Source organism: Lissotriton vulgaris, chromosome 6 (genome assembly GCF_964263255.1).
Source record: "Lissotriton vulgaris chromosome 6, aLisVul1.2, whole genome shotgun sequence".
Classification (NCBI taxonomy): Eukaryota; Metazoa; Chordata; class Amphibia; order Caudata; family Salamandridae; genus Lissotriton; species Lissotriton vulgaris.
This window is the reverse complement of record NC_141694.1, coordinates 1326642532-1326668740: the sequence shown is the minus strand read 5'-3', so window position 1 is coordinate 1326668740 and position 26209 is coordinate 1326642532.

Here is a 26209-nt window from a genome sequence, read left to right as displayed (position 1 = left end):
CTTATACTATTATTAGCTCAGGATGACCTTCATTGAACATAAGTAGCTATTATTAATGAAAGGTTTGGAGGCCCCTGTCCTAAGCTGACCCAATAAATTAGCCATGAAGAGGAAAAATATATAAAGAACAAAGTGACACACTGGATACGTTACGTCAGGGGTTGTCATTCACTTATCTGAGATGACATTGTCAGTGTCAAAAAGATAGTCATCCCTGATTCCAACTTTGACATGATAGAACTAATTCTCACGTCCAAAGCAATGGTTGATGTCAGGCAAGCCCCCCCTAGTCATTCCAGTATTTAATTTAAATATCCAAGACAGTACAGTTCCCTGACGAGAGATCCCCTATGGTGTATGTCAATTCCACCTCACATCTTAGTGATAATGACTGACTCAGGGGGCGGCTGTTCCACCTTCTGACCCATCAATCTTGCTTACGTTCAATTCTGCTCTGCCTGACTGTCCAATGGATGCTACGGGTCTGACCATCCAACTCATTCCTGTTTCTCCAAGGTGTTGATCATGTCTAATATTAACTTTAATCCATCGCTTGCTAGTGAATATTCCTCTAGTGGTCCTCACAATTACGTCCCTTCCGTGTCCAATAGTGTAATCGCAGTTGAGATGTCTGGTAATGGGACTCAGGGCCAGAATGGCTGTAGTTGGCACCGGGCATATACCCAGTGGGATGCTGGGGTGGGGACTGGTTTTGGACCTTGGGAGGCCGTTTTTGCTACCGTGGGTGGTTTTATAACATAGCTGCAATATCGGCCCAATGTAAGAAAAGCTGCAGCGGTGAGATGGGAGTGGTGCTTCCAAACTAGCACGCCTAGGGGCCGGCCGAGGTGTTTGTCAGGGCCAGTTTCGGTTCCCAGTCCAGCTGTGATGTGCTATACACAAGGGACCTCCATCTTCTAAGCCCAGCGAGCTTCTCTTTGTCTCCTGGAATGTGACAGGACTTAGATCCAAAGTAACCCTTCCAGATTGGAACCAATGTATGGACAATCATGATATATATCTAGTACAAGAAGCCTGGCCTCTGAATTCAATCCACAGGCCAGGTTATCTTAGTTGTTTCATTCTTGCAATTCCTAGCCAGAGGGGTAGAGCCTCTGGGGTCTAGTCATATGGGTTAGAGTCTCACTAAACTGTTGAATACGTCAACTTAACATTATTTCTCTTGACATCTTGGGTATCAGTTGAACACTGGAAGTAACCACGGAATAACCATCTATAATGTCTATGTAGGAGGGGTCAGGAACAGTATGGTTTTACAAACGCAACAGGTGCTTGAAAACTTTCTTGAACAGTGCTTTTACTAATACCGTCCTATTGTAGCGAGTGACTTGAGCATAACATTCAAGCCACTCGCCAATGATGACGTTTATTTAACCAGGGATGAAGATTATGCTTGGGCTATTCCTTTGTTAGACATTTCACCAATAAACAGATGGACAAAAGCCGCTCTCCTATTAAAGGCACTTAAAGTGGAGCACGGGCTCAGGGCCCTTAATGGTAGAACTAAATCTGATTTAAAAGGTGTCCACACTTACAACAAGCCACATCACGCAAGCCAAATGGATTACATATTAGTCGACTCAAGGCTGTGGCCATCTGTAATCGATATGATTGTTTTATAAAGATCAGAAAGCAATAACAACCCCCTCTCTTTGACCACCCAGGCCTTTTGTGAGAGCATCCCTTCAGATCTTGATCTGCCCTCTTAGACCATGGATATTACCTTCACTGCTGACAAACATCACCTAAAATGACATCAGGTAGCTGCTGTTCCTGATATATTATCTGTCGTAGATATGGACCTTAAAACAGTCCTCGCTCAAATTGAGGTCAACCAGTTTGACACACCAGACCAATTGAATGCATATTTATAAGGCCCCCTTTGAGCGCATTTTAGGTAATTTCACCATCCCTGTTTCACGCAACAGGAAAAGTACTGATAAGAATCGATCCTGGTTCAATAAAGAATGTCTCAAACTCAATCATTCCCTAGTTACAGCCATCAAATCTAAGGATCTGGTCCACATTCCCCTGTAGAGGAAGGCCTACAAGATGACCGTTTCTAATGCTAAATGGGACTGGGATGAACAGAGGTGGAGGGCCCTTCTGGACGTATGTTCAGCCACAAATTCAACCAAATTCTGGCAATTAGTCGCATGTGGTGCACTTAAGCCACATTGGAGCCATCAAATAACGCTGCTTCATCTGACTTGGTGACTCTACCACTCCAACACAGGCTACCACCGAAGTCCTTCCGCCTCCCTCCTGTGTCATGCCCACGTTTGCTATCACTGATATCATCGAGTCCCTAAACGCTGTCTCGCGGTGCCGAGCGCAGAACCCGATGGTGTTCCAGCTGACATATTCTTATCTGATTTGGACGATTGGCCAGCTATATTTTAGCCATTGCTAATGCCATCACTGATGGGGCACCCATTCCTGCTTTTTGGAAGGGCATAGTAGTTTTACCCATCCATAGAAAAGGCAACCTATCTCAACCAAGCAATTGCAGACCATTATAGACTGCATCCAAAAAGTGTTTTGCCTCTTTCTGCTGCCAAAAATCTAGGATTGGATTATGGAACAAGATGTCCTCGGTCCCAGTTCGCAGGAAGGTCTCAACCGTCGACCAGGCCTTCTGTTTTGTGTTAATCTATTGGGAGGAAGACTCAGGAGTTTCTAGAGCAGAGCCACTGGCATCAAGAAGGCATGCAGTAAGCTTTCCGTGTTGCTCATAAAACCCTCACTGGTCTTCTAGGACAGGGTTCTGCAAAGTCGTTCCTGGAGGGCCGGATCCATACCAGATTTTTAAGATAACCACTAAATGGGGATATACAAAAAATCTGACATGGATCCGGCCCTTAGGGCCGACTTTGGAGAACCCTGTACTAGGATGAAAGTGTCAGTCAACTCCCCTCGGACTGTCCTAAAATATATGTATCTATTTGAATGAAGAAGAGATAAAGCAGGCTTCGGACTGATGTATACAGCCCTGGGTTAGATTTGGGCATTCTCGTTTTCAATGTCCTAGCTGACCACATTTAAAAGAGGGGGAGTTACTGGGAAGATCAGTCTCTCTCCTTCTCTGCTGTTCGGTCACTCTGCCCGCTCCGCCTCCTCCTAGTACTGTCTGCTGAAACAATTGCATCGGTTCTTGAACAAGTGCACAGTGATTTCCCACAGAATCCATTTCAGCCACGTTTTTGTTTTGCCATCCCACACATATGGTTCTCAACGGCTTATACCTTTGGTAATAACCTGTGAACAACAGCAGCATTTTACAATGCCCGACTGATCATCAAATATATCAGTCAATTGAACTGAGAAATCAGAAGGGGTTACAGTTGCTAACTGTGGTCCAGACAGTTTTGGTAGGACAGACTTTAAGATTGCTTTCAACCAAGCATCCCTAGCAGTAATCAAGGCAGCACTCTCCCTCTGTGATATTGCTGCCTTTTCGGGTTGCCATCCAGGCGGTTTCTGAATGCGCCAGGTGTGATAGCATGCAGTCATTAATTACCTTTGCCCAATTAGGATTATAGAATTCAAAAACTGTTTTCAATTCTTCCTTAAACTTCAAGGAATTTTCTCACGCTTTGGAGAATTGCCAAGAAATAATCGCGAGATCGGGACATCTACAAGTGACTCGTCGCCCTTTTCTGGGATGTAGATACTGCCGTAAGTGCAAGAGGCAACAGGTTGAATTTGGGAAAAAACACTGAAGTTCTTGCGATCATCATTGTTAGGGTTGGCGTTCGCCTAATGTGCTGGGCACAACTCAGGATCTCAATCCCTTCGCTTACCAGTTGGCTGCAGACTATTCTGAGCCTACATTTCTGAATGGCGAGTCTCATAAGCGGTAAGTGGTGCGCTTTGTGTCAGCTTCTCATCTAGCCCTCACATTTACTACACGCTTGCTGCCACCTGCTATGCCCACCTGTTCTCCTCCTACTCGAGGTGTCCCCGCTTGTATCCCATCAGCTCAGCCTGCCCATCGGCTGGTGCTCCACCATTCCCAAGCCCAACTAATTGGCGACCCCTAGCATCTCCGTTCGGAAAATCATTATATCTAACTTGTCCTCCTCCCTCCCTCAATCTCCTCCTAGATCTCATTAGTCATTTGGGGAAAAGGGTCTGGAGGAGGTGGTGCACTGGGAGCACAAGTTGGCCTTCTTTCCCTCAAGCAACTGATTTGGTATCTGAAGATTTAAAGCCCGCACACACAAGATCTCAGCTAGCATTTCATGGTGCCTCACGGCAATCAAGTAAGACCAGCCATCGCTCTGGAGCTTTTGTATTTTTGAGGAACATTAGTCTCCTTTCTGACATTGTTTAGGTGTTCAGAATCAAAGATGACTTCTTCAGAAAAAGAGGTGCTTCTACCGCTATTAGTACGCTTAAAACAGTTCTCAGTAAACCAGCACTTTCTCTAACCACAGTTATGGCACATAATATCGACAGGAGTAACTCTACAAGGGGCCTTATCCTTTTCTGTTTCTTCAATTCCCATTTGTCTTACAACACCTACTTGCATTTAAGGTAAGTACTTAGGTGGTCTTCTCTTAACTGTACTGAATAATTTGTGTCTGTTCATCATGACCCGGTGGTCATGCACGCTTGGTGTAACTCTTACATTCGAAACGAAATTACAAGGGGATGCCACCCTGATGGCAGAGAAAGCATCTGATTTATTGGTGCACAATTTGCCTAAGCATAATGTGGGTGCAAACTTACCCAGTATTCTCCTGACTCTGATCAGCAGTGAATTGAAATGATAGGGAAGCTTGGCAAATGGCAACCATGTCTTTCATCTCTTCACTCAGTCCAGGATGCATCCTGGTAGACGAACACAATGGGGTAGAGTATCTCTTACTCAGAACAATGCTGTCTTAGAGTATCACGGATTCAAACAACACCAGGATAAATTATCGGACCACATTTCAGAGCATTTTGGACAAGTACTTCAACAACAGACACCAGTACAACCCAGGATTGAGCATTGCAGAATTGGCGTGTCCAGGGATCAGCGCATTCTTGTCCACTTCAGAGTGTGTCCAGGGATCAGCGCATTCTTGTCCACTTCAGAGTGTGAACAGCACAGGATCAGAGATCCTGGCACATCTGGATCATACCTTGCCAGGTTCAGGACACTGCAGGATCAGAGCACTGACAATTGAAACCTCCACAGGAAGAGAATACTAAAGAACACCCCACCATCAGAGTGCCCCAGGATCAGAGACCAGAGTACCTAAGACTTGAAGTACCCAAAGGTTTCAGCATCTGTATCACAGAAACCAAAGTTCTGAACTGATGATCCGACCACCTGAGGCACAGAGCAGTCCAGGATGAAAGCCTTTCAGAATCAAGCACCTCAAGATCAGAGTACCCTCATATAATCAGAGTCTAGTAGAAAAGTGCATCCCATGATTATAAAATGCCAAAATGAGAGCAACACAGGTTCAACAACTAGAGTATCTACAACTAGGAGTTAGCCAGTTTAGTTATTGGCTATAGTACCATAAGATTAGGGCAATTTAGGATCAGAGACCAGAATATGCTAAAATTGACTTCCCTTGTTCGAAGCACACTTGCATTGGAATGTCGAGTAATTGATATCCGAGTACTCTAGAAATTAACCTGCCAAAAACACAGCATCACACTCTGGAGCAATACTATTATCCGAGTTCTTAAGAATCGGGTAAACCCATGAGTGGCACACTCAATGATCAGTGCAACCCTGATTCAGACAACCTAACATTCAGTGCATATAAGGATAAGAACAATCTACAGCAAGATCAGAGATCGAATCATCCAAGACTTTAGACACCCAAATATCAGAACATCTCGGCATCTGAGCACTCTGTAATGAGCTCCGCAGGAGCAAAATATGCTATTGGAGGAAATTTGCCTTTTCTGGGGGGTCACCACAGATTTTTCACCTTTTACTCAACCCTATACTTTTTGTTGCTGTAGAACTCTGTGCACTCAACTCCTGCTAACCAATTATAAAGTGCCCATGCTCCCCTTTCAACATGATGAAATTGGCATACTCCTAATTGGCACATTTAACTTACCTATAAGTCACTAGTAAATAGTACAAAGTGCACTTAGAACCATTGAGTTAAATGTCACTAGTAGACTGCAGCGCCCTTTGCATCACCAATAACAGTGACAGTGCACACATGACTGCAGGCAGACAATTTGTAGCCTGGCTGTGAAGTTTTAAACTGCATATTCGAACTGTCAAAATAACCCTTTGACTGGTCAAAACCTACATTTTATTGTTTTTTTATAATTCTTTTTATTAAACAGTTGAGTATTGACATTCCTGTGTACAGGAAGTGACACAATGCAAGATTGATTACACAGATACAGGTGTTAACAATCAATCAGACTAGGATACATAATAAGTTACAACAATTATGGTGTAGACGGTTCTTCAAATGAGGGAATAGTTGGTGGGACACATATATTGCCCCGATAAGCATTCCATTTGCTCCATTTAGAGGACCATTTTTTAGGGCACCCACTTGCAACATATTCAGTTTTTTTCTCTGGCCATACACCAGTCCATATCTGCCTTCCAGGTCTCGATTTAAGGCGATACCCCAGCTCCCCACAATTGAGCGATATTTATTTTTGCGACCATTAGGCCCAACGTGACCCATGTTTGGTCTTTTCTATTGAAGTAAGTGGGTTCCCAGACATTTAAAAGGCGCCTTTTGGCTTCAGGTCTAATGCCGAACACAAGCACCTCTCTAATACAATCATGTATCTTCTTCCGGTAATTCTGGATGCACCCACATTCCCATATTATATGCATGAATGTGCCTACTTGACCACACTGTCTTCAGCACTTTCCGTCATCTACTCTTCCCATACTCACGAGTTGAGGCCCAGAGACGTATACTCTGTGGAGGATTTTGAGTTGAACCAGGCACAATCTAGAGGAGATCGTAACCTCTCGCGGGGAGGCCACTGCACCTTGCCGTTCCTTATCATCAAGTTCCAGCCCATCTCCTTCCCAGCGCTCCCTTGTCAGTCTAGGAGGATCAGTGGTATTATTGATCAACATTTTGTAGGTCCGGGATATCGCTTTTGTTGGCAAATGTCCATTAAGCAACCTATCCTCCAATGGCGAGGACTCCGGGGGAGAGGCACCCTTTGGTAGACCTGACATAAGCGCCTGTCGCACTGCAGATACCAAAAGTACTCAGTGTCTGCTAGCTCATACTTCTGTTGCAGAAAGGCAAATGTCACCACGTCACCCTTTTACCATAGGTCCCCGATCTTTGTGATTTCAATCATATCCCACTTGTCAAATCCCTTCGAAGTCCTCAGGGTGCCCAACTGTTCCGTATCCAACAAAAACCTACATTTTAAATATTTATAAGTTGCACCTATGTAGGCCTTATTGCCCATAAGGCAGGATAAATGGTATTTAAAGGTAGAACATGTAGGAATTTCATGTTAAACGTGATTACCATGACAAAACCTAAAACCTAATTTAATAGAAGCAAGGCTGTCTGTTCCATAGGAAAACACTGGGTTACATTATTACATTTAATAATGCTAATTTGGGGTAGGAAACAATTAGAAAAATTATGTAACAACTATTTTAAATAGTTATTAAAAATCCAATTAAATGATGACATTGATTCTTTGATCAATCTTAAGGAAAAGGTACTTTTAGAAAGTTACCTTTTCATTGTTCAAAGCCTCTGATGGCCCATTTGCATTTGCTCTCTGACTACTGCAGGACAGTAATAGCCATTTGAATAGCTTTGAATGGGTGTGAAGTGCCTCCCAAAAGAATAAAAACTGGTAGAGGGGTTATCTCTACCTGCATAGGTAGAGACGACATCTCTGAACCTGACAAAATATGCTGGGGGGGACTGTGAGCATCTTTTATGACATTACAGTGTAAAATCCTGCTTGAATGTCAAAAGTTGCTTGAGAGGTCCGCTGGGGCTTCATAAAACACTGGGGATACGTTTGGAAAAACAGGAAACAGGATGTCACAACCGTTCTTCCGTATCTACTGACTGTCTGATTGTTGGAAAACCCAGCTTTGTTCTACCAGACTTCTATCTCTGGATTTTTAAATCTAATACTTGGGATGCACATGAAAGAATTAGAAACAAGATTCCAAAACAATTCTTGTGTATCTACTGTCTGATTGCTGGAAACACTGCTTTATTATACCAGGCTTCTGTCTCTGGATTTATTGGGATGCAGTGACTGCCCCAAACTGGAGTTTAGTGTTATATGTGGGAGGACACTATGATTACCTTAGTACATTCTCCACACACATACACACCCGGCCCTCATTGCCCAAATACAGTATGACAGAATACTTTTGTCATGTGCTTATCTAGGTTCCTGATCGATACTGTGACCTTATGCCCCTATTCGGCTATAAATCCATTTATTCCCTATATTGGCATAACCGTTCAAGTGCGATTTTCTGTAAAGTCATCTCTGGCCTCACACGAGCAGAGCCACAGAGCCACATTCCAGCATGACTCTCTGCTACTTCCTTTGCGACCAATTAGTGCAATGACAGAGCAGCAGTCACTATCTGATATTCCTAGATAACACTCCGAGTTCTTCAACAAGATAAAAACTTAGCAAACCTGGAAATCCCCGCTTGCTATGTTTTGATTAGTAATGGAACTCTAATGAGCAACTGATAACTATCACTTCCTAGTGACATCTTTAATTGACGTCTTATGTCCAGCAAACTTGCGTCAAACCCGGCACCTGTCAGGTATAAATATTACCAACGTTGCCTTAAGCAATGAGCGAACATGTTGCTGATGCCAGCTGCCTGCATGACCCCGTGTTGGTAAAAACTAGCACTCTGTCGCTGCAGCCTGCTATCCTGTGGTGGTGAAGCTACTGATTACCATTATCGCCGCTACAGCGCGACCTATGGTGCAGTACGCTTGAGGAGCCGAACAGCCGTCCTCTGCGAAGACATCCAGCAGATTCCAGCTGCCCGCGGACGCTGTCACCCCTCCTTCCTCGACGCGCTGAGAGAAGCCGCTGCCTTTCTCGTGCAGAGAAATCCAGTCCCGGCGCTTCCAGTTTACCCTCGCAGGTGACTGGGATATCGAGAGAGACCCCTGAAGGAGATACCAATCCTCCATCATTCTATTCAGAGGTATGGTGTTGACTAAACCCTTAGACGAGAATTCTTGAAACAAACCTTGGCAAAACCAACTTAACTTAAGCTACTTACTTACTCCCCTTCTCACGTGTTAGGCTTAGGTCAGGCACACTGGGGTAGGCTTAGTTAGAAGCACCAGTTGAGTATGTTAGCCTAATGTATATATGACTGTATATATGTTTTATTACTTTTAAACCATTGTATGGCTAAGAAACCATATCAATGCTTTTACAGTTCTATTTCGCAATACTTATCTTACTGTACGTACTTTTTATAATAACAGTTATTGCAATTGTGGCAATACATTTCTCTTGTATGAGAAGAAAGACTGTTCAATAAATGTTAACCCTTTATTGATACACGCCCGTCTCTCTATTCTCTACATACTGTGAAAGTAAACTGCACTAGACTGACTGAGTGAAATCTATGTCTATTGTTTCACACGACCCTAGAGATCGACTCTTGATCTGAGGAGCAAAGTTGTCATGTTGCACGGTTGTTGGAAAGCTGAATCCCTTCTTGTCTGTGCCAAGGAAGCTGATCACTTCCTATGCAGAGAAGAAAGTTTCCAGTGACCTCTGAGCTAGTTGGTAACACAACCCAATTAAGTTTAGCATAGTCAGTGGAGGCCTGGAATATCCGCAGTTCCACGTCGATACTACTGTTTATGTTATTCCAATGCGCAGGGCCTAGTGGAAAACTAGGAACTACACTACACTTTCACCTTCTTAAACGCCCAAGGTGGGTAGGGTTGGCCCTGGGAACGTTTACCCACTGTATAGAGTGGCCCATGAATCATTCCCACACACTCTCTCATGCCTGGCCTACGTGTTTCATATCCAGGCACCCACTATTGAACACTCCTGGACCTGAGGAAGATCAGAAGAGTACCGAACTTGCTGTCTGTGACCGGAGAAGGACCTTGAAAGGACTCACTTGTACCCAGGACAAAGACGGTGACTCTAAGGATCATAACGCTGACCTCTTGTTAAAGCTATAGGGGCACAACAAGCTAAAAGAGGCCTTTGCCTGCAACTACCCAGCTGACCTGTGGCAACAGGACCTGGACTGGTCCCTGCTGTCTGACCTCTGCCTAACACCCTGTCAGCTTCCACGTGCCTCTGCTAGGGTTCTCTGGCACTTTAGAAATGTACCCCTGCTTGATGTATCCGGTCCGCGCACCATCACAGTCAGCGTCAAATTGTCCCTAGGTTCTAGTCTCCTGTGGCCATTGACTATCATTGGTACTTTGTGCATATTGTCGCTATTTTTCCTAAAAACTTTAAAAATTCATATCTCCGGTACCCCTATTGCATTAGGTCATATTGTTCATTACATTTTACCCTATTTTTCAAATTTGTTTTGGGAATTTTGTTGTTTTCCATTTTGTCTTTGTTTTTTTAATATTTTTATTTGCATTTTCAACCAATACAAAACAGTTAGCATGTCACATGTAATCACAACCCCGCCAAAACATCTACACGCTGCCCACATCAAAAGACACATCTCCCCCCTTATTCCATGGACCGGGGAGACATGCGTTCTCCTCACAGGTCTCAGATCTAGCCGGGTCCTCCCTATCTTCCTCGTCTTCCCAGAGAGTTGGGGACACAGGCCCAGTTCCTCCCCATCAGAAACCCAGTCAGGTCCAGAAGCAGTGTTAGAATGGTTGGCTCCCAGCCATGCATCCAATCCATAACATTTTCTCCATTTCCCCCACACCTTATGGAACTTCCGCCGGCACCCTCTCACTTTGTATGTAACTCTCTCTGCTGCATGTCCATTCTCCTCTTCCATTCTCCTAATTGGGGAGGCAGTGACGCCACCCAGGTGCGGGCCACGTCTTGTTTCGCTACCACCAGTGCCAGTAGTGCAAAAATAAGCTGCGGACAGCCTAAGTCAACATTTCCGGTTATGCCCAGCAGTACAAATGTAGGATCTAGAGGTAATGTTTCGTCCAATACTTTGCTCAGTTCTCCTAATACGTGTACCCAGTATGTGTGTATGACGGGGCAGTCCCAGATAGTATGATAGAAGTCCCCTTGTGGCTGTCTGAAACGCAGGCAGTAAGGTTCGCTGACTCGGCCCATGCGGTGGAGCCGGACCCTGTCATAATACACCCTGTGTAATATCTTGTATTGGATGAGTCAAAGGCGGGATTTAATCGCCACTTCCCCTTGGTACATCAGGGCCGCCTCCCAGTCCACTGTTTCTAGCGTGCCCAGGTTCTGTTGCCATGTTTCCCTCAGCTTCCCCAGTCTGTCTGGTATGTTATTATTCAGTGTCCTGTACGTTAGAGAAACCACCTTGATGAATACTGTTCCTGCAATAGGCGTCCCTCTAGCGGGGCATAGTCTGGCAGGGGAGAGGAGAGCGAGCTTTTGGCTGTTCAGGCATGTCTTAGCTGCACATATTTAAAAATTTGAGTAGTGTGTAAACCAAACTCCGTTGCTAGTGTCCTGAAATGTTTGAGTTCTGCCTGCTCCACCACGTCGCCCATAGTGGAGATGCCGATGGCATCCAAGCCCCCAAGTTTGTAGAGTTCCCTCAGCCAAGTCCAGTGCCAGATCGGTGTCTGTTTAGTTGGTTTGCGTGGCCAGCCCATTGCCTTAGTCGCTCTGTCCCAGACCTTCAATATTATTTGTGTGGCCCGTAGTAGGCGCCCACTGCCTAACCCCCCCATATAGAAAAATATAGGCATGAACGGTGTGCCATGGTGTCCCTCTCTAGCCTATAGGTGGGGTGATCAGCCGGGACATGGATCCCTTCATTCCCCAGTGTCAAATGCTCCGCCCAGTAATAGGCCTCAATGTCTGGCAAGGATATTCCTCCATTATATTGGTTCAGCTGCAGCGTATTTAGGGCAATCCTTGATTGCTTCCCGAGCCACAGCAGGAAGCGCAATTCCACTTCTATCACCCGGGATGTCTGCCAGGGGAGGGGGAAATACTCATTTTGGAGGACATTTAGGAAACGGGGCAGGGTGATCATTTGGAACATTGCAGCCCGGCCAGGGAACGTGAGGGGGAGTGCTTTCCACCTCAGCGCGTCCGCTGCAAAGTTCGTTATGACCTGCTGAATATTGTTTTGATATGAGAGGTCAGTGGTAAGATAGATCACCAAATAAGTAAATCCTGTCTGCACTACCTGAAGGGCCCCAGGAAGAGACGGCCAAGTCTCCTTTGCTCTTGGGCTATATAAGACCGATTAATGCCAATTTATGGCATAGCCCGAGAAGGACCCATATTTGCCCAGAAGCTCAATCAAGTCAGGGACTGTGCTATCCAGTCGGGTAACAAATAACAAGATATCGTCCGCATAGAGTGAAATCTTTTCTTCCCCCGTGTCAGTCTGTGTAATTTGGAACCCCGTATCTCCCTTTTCTGTCGAATCTCGCACGCTACTATTTCTATTGTGAAGGCAAAAAGTAGGGGGGTCAACGGGCATCCCTGCCGGGTTCCCCTTTTGATGGAGAAGTCATCAGACAATAGTCCATTCACTTTAACCCGCGCTCGGGGGTCCGCATAGAGGAGTCCAATCCATTGCTCGAACTTGGGTCCAATTCCAAACTTGACTAGAGCAGCCTCAAAAAAGGGCCAGTGTACAGCGTCAAACGCTTTTTCAGCGTCTAGGGAGAGGAACATGTGGGGATCATCACGGTCCTGCACCTCCATGAGCCAATTGTGGGTCTTCTGTAAGTTTTGTCTGGTCGCCTAGTCTGGTAGGAAACCCGTCTGGTCTCGATGCACCAAGCCTGTGACGACTTGGCGTAGACGGAGGGCTAATCCATTTTGTCTTTGTCACTGTTTTGGTACTGCATAAATACTCTACCCATTGCCTCTAAGTTAAGCTTGTCTGCTCTGTGCCATAGCAACAGGGGGTTGAGCGCAGGTTTACTTTGTGACTTCAAGCCTTCTCGCTGACAAGGGCTGCGAATGTTCCTTTAAGTGGGCAGTCGGCCACCACAAATACTAATACAATTTATTACAACAACGATCAGAGCAAACAGACTCAGAGCATCTCTTCATTAGTGAATCATGCAATGAGAACACATTAGAATCAGAACACGCCATGATAAAAGTGTAAAAGGTTTGGCGACCAGAGTAGCCTGAAGATGAGATCAGAAAACCCAAAGTTCAGAGTACTTAAGAATAGGAGCATTGTAACGTCAGAGCAACTTAATATCAGAGCACTTCAGTAGCAAGACTCTTAAGAGCGGATATATGACCACTGCAGTAGAAGGGAGGCTCTTGCTCTGGAGCATACCATAACTAAAGCATTTCAGAAGCAAAGAAGTGGCCTAACGGCTAGAGCTGCCAACCTCAGAGCTGGGGAACCGGGTTCGAGTCTCGGCAGGGACCCTCAACATCCTGTGATTCTGGGCAAATCACTTAATCTCCCCGTGCCTATCAAAAATGAATGTGTCAGTCTGTAACGCAACTGGTGCTCATGTAAAGTGCTCTTATACCTTTGGGTCTAGTTTACGCTATATAAAACTCATTAAATAAACAAATAAACAAAGCACTCAAGGATTAAAGATCTTAGTCTCAGCACTTCATGCTTGAGAATTAAAAAATCAGAGGACCCAAGCTTTCGAGATCTTGGCACCATAGGATCAGACAGGGGCCGAGAGGATCAGGATATCTTAGATTCACAGCAGCTAAAAATCAGACGAGCTGGCAAACCGAGGTAGATTGAGTTCAAAAAGTCGAGCCGCGAGAGTACCAGAGCTATCACCACCTGTATGAGGGCTGAATGAGTCAGCAGGTGGGCGATTTTTTTTGATTTTCCGTAATTGGTAAAAACTGGAGATCACTGCTCCCGGATATATGATGTTACAACGCGGACTTTTACTCCGCATACCGTTACAACGCGTTTTTTACAACGCGGATACTGTAACAACGCATGTATTTACAACGCATTTTTTTACAACGCAGGTACCTTTACAACGCAGACCATTACAACGTAAGTATTGGTAAGTATATGTTAATATTAATAATATAATAGTAACTTAATTTTAAAAATATAATTTAATGTAATTTTAAATAATTTAATTTCCGTTAATTATTTTAAATTTAAATTAATATTACTTTATTTTTACCATGTACCCCTGTACCCCAGAAACTGAAAACTGACCCTAAACTCCAAAAATAAAGTAAAGTAATTTTATGAAATATAATTTAAATTAATTATTGAAAATTAAAAAAAATATAACTTTATTTTTACCCTGTACCCCTGTACCCCAAAAACTCAAAACTGACCCTCAACCCCAAAAATAATGCAATGTAATTTAATTTAATTTATTTACTATTAAATAATTTAATTTAAAATTAAATGTAATTTATTTTTACCCTGTACCCCAAAAACTGAAAACTGACCCTGAACCCTAAAAATACCCCTTACCCAAAAACTGAAAACTGACCCTGAACCCTAAAAATACCCCTTTACCCAAAAACTAAAAACTGACCCTGAACCCTAAAAATACCCCTTTACCCAAAAACTGAAAACTGACCCTGAACCCTAAAAATACCCCTTTACCCAAAAACTAAAAACTGACCCTGAACCCTAAAAATACCCCTTTACCCAAAAACTGAAAACTGACCCTGAACCCTAAAAATACCCCTTTACCCAAAAACTGAAAACTGACCCTGAACCCTAAAAATACCCCTTTATCCAAAAACTGAAAACTGACCCTGAACCCTAAAAATACCCCTTTACCCAAAAACTAAAAACTGACCCTGAACCCTAAAAATACCCCTTTACCCAAAAACTGAAAACTGACCCTGAACCCTAAAAATACCCCTTTAACCAAAAACTAAAAACTGACCCTGAACCCTAAAAATACCCCTTTACCCAAAAACTGAAAACTGACCCTGAACCCTAAAAATACCCCTTTACCCAAAAACTGAAAACTGACCCTGAACCCTAAAAATACCCCTTTACCCAAAAACTGAAAACTGACCCTGAACCCTAAAAATACCCCTTTACCCAAAAACTGAAAACTGACCCTGAACCCTAAAAATACCCCTTTACCCAAAAACTGAAAACTGACCCAGAACCCTAAAAATACCCCTTTACCCAAAAACTGAAAACTGACCCTGAACCCTAAAAATACCCCTTTACCCTAAAACCCAAAACTGACCCTAACCCCTAAAAATACCCCTTTACCCCAAACATATAACATTAAAAAAATAACTATATACTTACCAATACTTACGTTGTAATGGTATGCGTTGTAAAGGTACCTGCGTTGTAAAAAAATGCGTTGTAAAAACATGAGTTGTAACAGTATCCGCGTTGTAATGGATGCGTTGTAACAGTAGTGCGTTGTAAAAAATGCGTTGAAACAGGTGCACACCACTGCTCCCACCTGGTGGTGGAAGTGAGCTTGGGGGCAGTGAAGGTTCCGAGCCTAACTGATTGGGTACGGTCAGCAAGGAAAGATTCTATCCAACTGAGTGCGGATCCTCGCAGGCCAGCCTGCTCGACACGTTTCAACAAGATGTTATGGTCGACCGTGTCGAACGCGGCCGACAGATCCAGGAGCACCAGAGCCTGGTGGTCACCCCTGTCTGTGTTGCTCTGAAAGTGTCCAGGACTGCAAGGATCACAGCCTTAGTTGAGTGCGCCGGTCAAAAACCGGCTTGGTTGGTGTTAGACCTGTCTGGCTTTTTGCGTAGTCCCTCCAATTTATTATTTATTTTGTCCCCTTTTTGCCCCTCATACCTTTATTAATTTTTGTGTCCACTAGTTTTTCTAGGTGTTGGTCAAGGGGATAGGTGTTCTTTTCCCCTCATAGTTTTTCACCTCAGGCCTAGAGGCCTGTTCTGACAGGAATATAGTTGGAGTCACAAAATGGTGGCTACCAACTGCCCTAACTGTCAAACCCAGAACCTGTCCCATAGAGTAGCATAGGGCGTTCCAGAACCTTCTGGTCCCTTCTGGACCTCTGAGGGTCAGCCTATAAAAGGCAGAATGCTGGACAGCCATTTTGTCTAACCAGAGAGAGTCAGCTGGAGGACAGGCTGCAGCAAAAGGTGGGGGTAGGATAGTCAGAGGGTTGCCTTACTGATTCACCACCCTTCCTCCCTTGGGTTATTTGTCCTGACCCTGCTGTTTTGGATGGCTGGAGACCCTGGGCGCCTGACCAACCCCTAGCTTAGAAATAGTGGGGTGTCAAAAGGAGAAGGAGACTGCAGCGCTGCGGAGCGCAGTCCTCTGCCCAGTGGGAGAGACTTTTTAAAGAGTGCTCTTCATCCCCAACCCCTCCCCAGCACCGAGGGTTAAGAAGCCTCTGGAAAGGATAGAGATTAGGAGCTGACACGTGTAGAGATATAGCTCTATTCTCCATCGCCTTAGAGGTACAGCAGACTTCTGCCTGTGTGTCCCTTTGGGACCTTACCAGTAACGCAGACAACAGAATTCCACTTCCCCTCAGGAAACAGAGGAAGGAGAGGGGTGCCGGTTTCTAGGAGGCAGCGCTGATCTCGCCGTGTGCAGGACCCCGGGGGCATCAGCTGCGTTGTTGTGGTTGTGCCACTGATTGATAGTTAGTTGAGCGCTAACGCGCATGCCCCAGGCGATCCCACTTCTACCTTTCAGGAGGGGCCTAGGACCGAGCAGGCCTGTGAGAGAAGCGTCCTTCCTTGGGAGCCAGCGCAGTGGGAGGCCGCGCCAGCGTGGGTGTACCGCGCATGTCAGCCGGTGTAGTGACCCCGCCCGACCGACGCTGAGGAGAAGCGCCGGGTGCCACAGCAGCTTGAAAGCGTGTCCCGCCTTTTCTTCCTGCTCGCGCGCCACACGGAGGAGATGGCCCGAGCGGGGAGGGAGAGTTGAGGGGCCCGGTAGCGGCCTGGGGGCATTGTTGAACCTGTCTATTCTTCCTGCTCGAGCGCCACACGGAGGAGCTGGCCCGAGCGGGGAGAGAGAGCGGAGGAGCCCTCAGAGGCAAGAGAGGCTCTTCAGCAATCGGTTCCTTTGGCATTTCCGGCCCTTTTCCCCCCGTCTTCTGGCGCAGGAGGTATCAAAGCATCAACTTCACTGGTGGTAAGGAGGTGATCAAGAGGGGGAAGTGACTGCCACAAAAAGAGTAGAACCAGTGCAAGAGATTGAGACATAACCAGTAATTAAACAGAGAACCTGTTCCCAGGTGTGCAGTGTCCTTGAGGAATCCCTGAAGGGGCTTCTTGGAATGAGTGCTTAATTTGTTATAGCCAGTTCTTCTGTGGTCAGAAGTGAAGGGGAAAGAAATGTGTAACCTTCTCTAGAGGAGTACAGGCTTTTCTACAGGGAAACTATTGTTCCATGGTGCGAAGGTGAAAAGCTCAGAAAAAGGGGAATTGTGCTAATAACTTTGCGTAGGTTAATAAATGCCTAATCATATGTAATGAACTGTTAAGTTAAGAGAATTGTTGTGTGACATGATTTGACAACTTCAAGAGTAATATTATCTTACCAGATTGACTGTATCATAATAAGCTGTGAAAACTACAAACAAAGAGAACAGATATTATTTTTATAAAGCAGCTCATATTTTTCCATACTTTGGTGTAGTGTCATTTTTGTGTGTTATTGCGTGGATTTACTGCTGGGTGGTTTGCAACCTTCACACTTGTGCCTCTAGAATTTATGTCTTACCCTAGGCCAGGCTACCCTAGGTGACCTGACATCCCAGGTTCCAACAGTTGGGCTCTAAGTAGTCAGAACGTTCAATGAAGTTTGACAGGCACCTAGCCACATGGACCTCCAATATTTTGGCCAGGAAGGGGAGGAGGGAGATGAGGCGGTAATTAGAGGGGTTTGTAGGGTCAGCCCCTAGATTTTTCATAAGCGGAACAACCGTCACATTCTTGAAGGCCTTGAGCGTGAGACTCATTAAGGAAGGGGAGTACACTCTGAGGCAAGACGGAAAAGATGTCTTTTAAGACATGTGGTGGACAGCTGTCATTCGATGACCTAGATTTAACATGGGTCATTAGCTCTGAGAGTATTTTAGGACAGATAGGTTGAAGGGCACCTAGAGTGGATTGTTTACTGGATATATCTTCCAGTTGTTCCCAGCTGGCCGAATTAGGGAGGCTGGTTTTGATAGAACAGATTTTGTCCAGAAAGAAGTTGTTCAGGGAGTTGCAGAGCTCTTGAGTAGGAGCCTGAGTAGGTGAAGTTGCCTCGTCATTGCATAAGTCATTCACTATCTTAAAGATTTATTTGGATTTATTATGGGAAGTTAGTATTTTGGTAGAGATGTAGGCCGCTTTAATGTTCAGAATGGCTTTTTTATACTCTCTGCGGGCTATAGAAAATTGCCCCTTGTCTTCAGTGGGATACAAAAGGGGATGGATGGCTGGAATGCCAGAAACCGGTCCTCGGAAGCTTGTTTCCCGTCCAGGGAAGACATGGCTTGGCAGTTCGGGCTGGACTGTTACCATGAGGCACAGGGTCAGACTGATTTGCATATAGCCATGTCTGAACTGGGGTGGCAGAGTGGGCTGAAGAACGGTGATGGATTATACCCAGATCTTTTGACTGGGTGTGAGTGTTTTATTGATTCAGATGCTCCGTCCATCACCGCCCCCTTTTGTACCGCTTTTGGCCGCCATAAGTGTGGCAGGGTATGCTCAGACATGAGTCCCTTGCTCACTTTGCCACTGGATTCAAGCAAGCCGGGCTGAAGACGGCTGGAATGCCAGAATCCGGTCCTCAGAAGCTTGTTTCCGGTCCAGAGAAGACATGGCTTGGCAGTTCGGGCTGGACTGTTTCCATGAGGCACAAGGTCAGACTGATTTGCATATAGCCATGTCTGAACTGGGGTGGCAGAGCGGGCTAAAGAACGGTGATGGATTAAACCCAGATCTTTTGACTGGGTGTGAGTGTTTGATTGATTCACATGCTTTGTCCATCACCACCCCCTTTTGTACCGCTTTTGGCCGCCATAAGTGTGGCAGGGTATGCTCAGACGTGAGTCCCTTGCTCACTTTGCCACTGGATTCAAGCAAGCCGGGCTGAAGACAGCTGGAATGCCAGGAACCGGTCCTCGGGAGCTTGTTTCCGGTCCAGGGAAGACATGGCTTGGCAGTTCGGGCTAGACTGTTCCCATGAGGCACAGGGTCAGACTGATTTGCATATAGCCATGTCTGAACTGGGGTGGCAGAGTGGGCTAAAGAACGGCGATGGGTTAAACCCAGATCTTTTGACTAGGTGTGAGTGTTTGATTGATTCAGATGCTCCGTCCATCATCACCCCCTTTTGTACCGCCCTTGTCTTCAGTGGAGCATCTTACTCTCCATTTTCTTTTTTTTTGGCGCAGCTCAAGTTTTTATTTTTTGAGATCGGAGGTGAACCATTTTTGGGCGTCCGAGTGGCGGGCACGGGAGAAATTGACGAGCGGGACATGAGAGTTGCTTGCCGATGATAGCCACTCAGAGATCTTCTCTTCCATGAGATTGACGGCAGGGCTGAAGGTGGGTAGAGAGCTCACCAAGGTGTTGATGAAGTCCGACTTATTTATGGATTTCCATTTCTTGGTCACACCTCCCTCCAAGGACATGGGCTTGTTTTAACCATTAATGGTGGTTGTGAACTTTATCAAGTGGTGGTCTGACCAAATGCATGGAGTGATTATGGGTGTCGGGAGTGTGAAATTATGGGACCAAATTTGGTCAAACGTGTGTCCCTTTTCATGTGTGGGGGTGTATAGATGCTGGGCCAGGTTCAAGTTGGAGAGAAGCTCGGAGAGTTCGGCCACATTGGGTTCACCCGAGACATCATTGAACCATTAATTCAGGTCTCCAATTAGGAGAACCTTAGCATGATTTACCGGTGGCCATCTGCTCACTTAGGGAGATAGGGAAAGTGGGCATTGCCTGAGGGGGTCGATAAATAAGCACTAGCACCAGGGACCCTGTGTCCGTGTTGAGTTTGACAACCATGTTCTCAACCTCCGGGAGGGTGAGGGAAGTCATGGTGGTGAATTTGTGGTTTTTATGGATTATGGCTGGTACCCTACCACCGTTTCCCAGGGGGCTGGTTGACTGACAGGATGTAATAGTCTGAGGAGAGTGCTGCTAGGATATCGGTCAGTGAGTCCTGGGTTAACCATGTTTCAGTGATTAGGAGGACATCAGGTTTATCAGAGGTAAATAGCAAGAAGATGTCGAGTTGGTGCTTTACCAGGGAGCTTGTATTGAGGTAGAGGAAGCGGAGGGCCATTTGCGTAGTTGTTGTGGGATTAATGACTGAGGGGGAGTAGGGGCTTGGGGCGGGAGGGAGAGCGTGCTCCGGCTGAGGGATTAAGATGCCATTAGTAGATATGCGGTAGTAGGTAGTGGGGTCCAAGGGAGGAGAGGATTATGCAAGTGGTCTTAGTGATCTTAATTTTCTGGGTGAGTAGCTTGTGATTTGGCCATAATCCCTGGCCCCTGGGCCCGGCCGAGCTCGAACGGGTGCAGACGGGCTTGCCTTTGGCGCATGTCCGCTGCGCGCGTCCGCTGCGAGCGTCCGCTGCGCGTCAGCGCCATGTTGTGATTTATATAGCCAGCTGCTGGTGAAGCACTAGAGCGTCACCCTGCCACAATGGCCGCTCTGCAAGTGGTCACCAGGAAGTTGGTAAAATCGTAACTTCCTCCACACAAACAGCACGTGATTGCTGCGGTGGACCGGTGAGTACCGACAGAAGAACAATGCAGGTAGAAAATGAGGAGATTTAGTCAAAGTGCAGTTTTAAAATGTTAAAAGCAAATTGCATTTAAATTACAATGCAGAGCTAGCACAGTCGTAGCCTTAGCCTGCTGTCCTCTGCGCGTATGTATATTACCTACTGCGGTCGCCAGTAGGTATATATGGTTAGGACCTAGTTACCAAAGGAAATTCCGAACATTCTATTGGGAATAACTTTAGCGCCGATTGAGGGATCTGCCTGTAATTTTCATTAAGTTTGCCTCGCTGCGCTCCGCTCCTTCCCTGAAAGTTTCGGGGGGATTCGTCAAGCGGGGGCCGAGAAAAAAGGGGGGTCCCAAAACGTGTTTTCCCCATGTTAATTTCCATAGGGACATTCTGACAAGGCTACAGCTCGAACGACTGAACGGAATTATACCAGATTTGGCAAAATGGTAGGGACTGGTATGCAGCAGTGCCTTTTGTATGTTTGGTGTAAATCCCTTCAGTAGTTCTTGAGAAAATTGACTCTGAAATTTTTCAAATGGCATTTTCTATGGGACCTTTAGACACGGCTACAGCCCGAACGGCTGAACGGAATTACACCAAACTTGGAAAAATGGTAGGGACAGGTATGCAGTAGTGCCTTTTCTATATTTGGTGAAAATCCCTCTGTAGTTGTTGAGAAAATGAATTTGAGCAAATTATATATCTATATGCGCTCAACATTCTATTGGGAATAATTTTGGTGCCGATGGAGGAATCTGTGTGTAATTTTCCAGAATTTTGGCCAGCTCCGCTCCGCTCCTTCCCTGAAAGTTTCGGGGGGATTCGTCAAGCGGGGGCAAAAAGGAGGGTCCCAAAACGTGTTTTGGGAAACCATGTTAATTTTCATAGGGACCTTTAGACACGGCTACAGACCGAACGGCTGAATGGAATTACACCAAACTTGGCAAAGTGGTAGGGCCTGGTATGTAGATGTGCCTTTGCTATGTTGGTGAAAATCCCTCCAGTAGTTCTTGGGAAAATTGAATTTGAAATTTTTCAAATGGCATTTTCTATGGGACCTTTAGACACGGCTACAGCCCGAACGGCTGAACGGAATTACACCAAACTTGGCAAAATGGAAAGGACAGGTATGCAGTAGTGCCTTTTCTATATTTGGTGAAAATCCCTCCAGTAGTTGTTGAGAAAATTGAATTTGATCAAATTATATATCTATATGCGCTCACCGTACGCGCACTGTGCGCGTACGGTACGCGTACCGTACGCGTACGTGCGCGTACCCTTACGTGCGCGAGTGAGTTTCTGATTGGCTAGCAGTCGACTGTCAACATTCCAAACTGTCCAAACCAGGAACTGTTGGCCACCATCTTGTTTTTCAGGAGAACTGAGGCACAGGAGAGCCCAAAACAAGAGTGGAAAACACGAAAAGGGGGCAGGGTAGAGACCCCCAACCCTCTAGTCCTTCTCAGGGGGTCCCAAAAGGACCCTCAAGGGCAAAAAACAAATTTTAAAAATCACGGGGTACGCGCACCGTACGCGTAAAGTGCGCGCACCCCGCGATTAAAATTTTTTTTTTTTAAATGTGCACTTGGTGGTCCTTCTGGGACCCCCTGAGAAGGGCTAGGGGGTCAGAGGGTCTCAACCCTGCCCCCTTTTCGCGCTTTCCACTCTTGTTTTGTGCTCACTTCTCCTGGGAAACAAGATGGCTGCTCAGGTGGTCCCAGAAGGATAATAACATATATAAACGTTATCCGCTAATAGAATTAGCATTTACAAAACCTTTGAAATTTATTGAAAAAAAATATAGGTTTCACGCCTGATATATTTAGGAATTAGCATTTAAAAAACCTTGCAAATTCACTGAAAAAACCATAGGTTTCAAGCCTTATATAGTTAGGAATTAGCATTTAAAAAACCTTGCAAATTCACTTAAAAAACCATAGGTTTCAGGACTTATATAGTTAGGAATTAGCATTTAAGAAACCTTGCAAATTCACTTAAAAAACATAGGTTTCAGGCCTTATATAGTTATGAATTAGCATTTTAAAAACCTTGCAAATTCACTTAAAAAACCATAGGTTTCAGGCCTTATATAGTTAGGAATTAGCATTCAAAAAACCATTGAAATTGCTCCTGTATAGTTAGTTGTACTAACTATATTTCGCACACCCGCAATCCACTGCTGATAATGTCACATATTACATAATTCATGACTTGGTCAGTGACATCACTGATGACATCTCAAATGACATCACTGATGACATCACTGATGACATCTCATTTGACATCACTGATCACATCACTGATGATATCATTCATGTGATAATACGATGCACCTCTTCACACTCTAATATAACCTTTGATACACCCAGTGTAAAATACAGACTACCATTCTTGAAACCATTGACACACCAATACCAGTTACTACATACACACTCACTGATTCCTAGGTCTACACACACATTCACTCATTCACCCATAGAATCACTCATACATACAGTCACTCATCAATACAACACTATCATATGCACTCATTCACCTATACAGACACTCACACACTGCCACTCATCCATAGAGTTACTCACACACCTAGTCAGTCATGCAAAGAATCAATCACACTTCCATTTCCTCAACTATAGAGTTATACACACAACACCTTACTTATTCAAACATATACTAACACATACTTACTCGCTTATACAATCACTGATACAAGTACACAATGATCCATATAGCCACTCGCACATTCACTGGCTCTCATGTATAGTCATTTATATATGCCAACTCTCACATGCCCTGTGTTTTACATATGTACTTACTTGCACATGTAGCACTGAGATATCCATTCACTCACCAACACACCCATGCACACAGTCAACCGCCCATATAGCTGTTTCCACATGCACTCTTGAACTCATACACCTAGTGAATCAACTGCTCACACATCTATGCACAGAGTCACACACCTCCCAGCCACCCACACACACACTCAGTCTCCCATTCAAATACTTGGGCAACCAATCAATAACCCATATAGCCACTCATATAGCTACTGATCAACACATGCAGCAGCTTACACAACAACAGACATACTGATGCACACATTCAGACAGTTTAGTCACTAACCCATGCATTTAGTAAGACACATTTAATCACTCACTCATGCTGTCAGTCACACACCTACTAAATCCTTCATCCAGACACATACATCCACTCATTCTTCAATATGTAAAACATATTTAAACTTTACAGAAACACACAGTCACTGGATGATGTCATCAGTGATGTCAAATGAGATGTCATCAGTGATGTCATCAGTGATGTCATTTGAGATGTCATCAGTGATGTCATCAGTGATGTCACGACCATGTCATGAATGATGTAATATGTGACATCATCAGCAGTGGATTGCGGGTACGCGAAATATAGTTAGTACAAGTAACTATATAGGAGCAATTTCAATGGTTTTTTAAATGCTAATTCCTAACTATATAAGGCCTGAAACCTATGTTTTTTTTAAGTGATATATATATATATGTATGTGTATATATATGTATGTGTATATGTGATCAAGGGCACTGGATGGCCGAAACGCATCATGGAATGAGGAGTGAGAAATAAACTTTGCCATTCGAATGTCCTGGCGGTCCGTTTATTCAGTTCGCTGTAAGGAGGTGCTGGGAGTTGTTTCACACATATATATATATATATATATACATATATATATATATATATATATATATATATACAAAAACTGTCCACTCGTGGTAAAGAAGACGCAGGGACACGGCGAGGCTTTTCAGGAGCTGTTTACTTTAAAACACTTGGCATGACGCGTTTCGGCGGAAGCCTTTATCAAATGACACGGGTGCTGCGAGTTCCCTGGTTTCACTGCTGTTGGTTTCCTGCTCCTAAAGTAAGGCAGGTCACACCTGAGCCACATTCAATTGGAGTCCATTCAGCCATTTTGTTAAGGTTAGAACTGCAATTCCCAGCATGCAGTTGGTGCAGAATTTGTTGCTGGGATTATGCTGAATGTCTCTGTCAGCTTGGTAATTGTTTGCTTGAAGTAAGCAGCTGGCTTGAGGGGTGCAGGCTGAAATTCGTAGAGCTGTGCAGGGCAATAAGCAGTTCCTGTGCCTTCACTCCCAACCACACAGTCTCGGCGATTTGCAGACTCGGGATGGAGCTTCAGGTAACGACATCTCTCCATTAAGTATGGACTGCCAGTCGGCAGCAAAGCTTCTGCGTCGTCTGGAAGGGTGGCAGTTCCGGGTAGTACCAATGACCCGTGAAGAATTCTGGAAGGGTCCCCACTGCGTGCCATTGGCTGCACGCCAAATATACAAAAACTGTCCACTCGTGGTAAAGAAGACGCAGGGACACGGCGGGGCTTTTCAGGAGCTGTTTACTTTGAAACACTTGGCATGACGCGTTTCGGCGGAAGCCTTTATCAAATGCCACGGGTGCTGCGAGTTCCCTGGTTTCACTGCTGTTGGTTTCCTGCTCCTAAGGTAAGGCAGGTCACACCTGAGCCACATTTAATTGGAGTCCATTCAGCCATATTGTTAAGGTTAGAACTGCAATTCCCAGCATGCAGTTGGTGCAGAATTTGTTGCTGGGATTATGCTGAATGTCTCTGTCAGCTTGGTAATTGTTTGCTTGAAGTAAGCAGCTGGCTTGAGGGGTGCAGGCTGAAATTCGTAGCGCTGTGCAGGGCAATAAGCAGTTCCTGTGCCCTCACTCCCAACCACACAGTCTCGGCGATTTGCAGACTCGGGATGGAGCTTCAAGCAACGACATCTCTCCATTAAGTATGGACTCCCAGTCGGCAGCAAAGCTTCTGCGTCGTCGGGAAGGGTGGCAGTTCCGGGTAGTACCAATGACCCGTGAACAGGTCTGGAAGAGTCCCCACTGCGTGCCATTGGCTGCACGCCAAATATACAAAAATTGTCCACTCATGGTATAGAAGACGCAGGGACACGGCAGGGCTTTTCGGGAGCTGTTTACTTTGAAACACTTGGCATGACGCGTTTCTGCGGAAGCCTTTATCAAATGCCACTGGTGCTGCGAGTTCCCTGGTTTCACTGCTGTTGGTTTCCTGCTCCTAAAGTAAGGCAGGTCACACCTGAGCCACATTCAATTGGAGTCCATTCAGCCATATTGTTAAGGTTAGAACTGCATTTCCCAGCATGCAGTTGGTGCAGAATTTGTTGCTGGGATTATGCTGAATGTCTCTGTCAGCTTGGTAATTGTTTGCTTGAAGTAAGCTGCTGGCTTGAGGGGTGCAGGCTGAAATTCGTAGCGCTGTGCAGGGCAATAAGCAGTTCCTGTGCCCTCATTCCCAACAACACAGTC